The following is a 1,411-nucleotide window of genomic DNA, read 5'->3' on the forward strand; positions in this document are numbered from 1 at the left end:
GAATGGAAAGTGTGATGGTGTGCTTGGCAAGTGGTCGTCTACATGAATATTACAAAAAAAAAAAAAAAAAAAAAAAAAAAAGAGAGAGAAAAGCAAATGTTGCTGTTCTGTCTGAGCTACAGAGGAAAAATAATTCTAACAAGAGTGCAGCAATGGTGAGCTTGGGCTTGCAAAGGGTGTGGGGCTGGCCATAGAGCATGTGCCAGCACCTGTGGTGGGGTTTCATCCTTCACAAACCTGCCTGATGGATGCTGCAGTTGCTTTAGCTCCCGTTCTATACCTTCATGGATTTCCTAACTAGAAAGGTTTCCCAATTCTACTTACAGAAGCAGAAATAAAGGAAATTCTGCTTGACTAGAATTTTAATAATTCATTTATCAATTTTAATTTGGTGCCCATGCCACTTGATACACTTACATCTTAAGTTACTCACAGCAGGCACATTTTCAGTTCAAAGACTTTTAATTGAAAGATTTATATTCTCTGGAATTGATGTTGGTTTGCATACAGAGATAAAAGCTGTATGTATTTCTAACTATAAATATTATATCCAGATATGCAGTGAAAATTAATGAAGTTCCTGGTTATTTACTATAGCTGATCAGATTCCTTCAAGTCTTGCAACTGCTTTGAAATAGCACTTTTATTTTCAGAAATTTTATATCAATTTCTGACATCAATTATAGAAATCATCTGACCAGGTAAAATGTTCATGGTATGAAGAACACACAGTTGAAAGTTTTTGACAATCTGAAAAGCCAAAAGTCTGTTTTTTAGACCTAGGCTGGTTTGTCAGCTTTATTATCTGTGGTTTATAGCTGGCAAAACTGAGAAACAAAGAGGAGAAGATGAAGATAAAGAAGCAAAGAAGGACATAGAATTAAACCTCCATGACTCCAAGCTCTTCAATAAAACCCCAAGTCCATGCTGTGCCGTGCTGTACAGTGGTCTGGGACAGTACTGCCTGCTATTAATATGAATAGAGCTTTGTCCCATACGTTTGGAGTTTCCTTCTCACCACAAATGTTTTGAAAAGCAATTAAGTTATTTAAAAAGCAGCCAACATGCCTACCAGTTAACAGTAGTTAACATTTAAAGTGAATAACTATTACATGTTATTTTTTGAAAGATCAGACCTTAATCAATGGATATTGATACTTGCATAACATGAAACTATGTTTTCATTTTAATATTACTTTGGTATTCAAAAGGTCTCTATCCTGACTCAAATTAGTTATTTGCATTTTTTAAAAGTGAGAAAGAGTCAAGCTTGAAATCCCACTTGAATTGAAAGATTAGCTTTATATTCTTGGAATTTCACTGTGATCAAGTGTGAAGTAGTAAGAACAGAACCAGTAATCAGCTATCTATCTATCTATCTATCTATCTATCTATCTATCTATCTATCTAT

This window comes from Oxyura jamaicensis, chromosome 18, assembly GCF_011077185.1.
Source record: "Oxyura jamaicensis isolate SHBP4307 breed ruddy duck chromosome 18, BPBGC_Ojam_1.0, whole genome shotgun sequence".
In the NCBI taxonomy this organism is placed as follows: Eukaryota; Metazoa; Chordata; class Aves; order Anseriformes; family Anatidae; genus Oxyura; species Oxyura jamaicensis.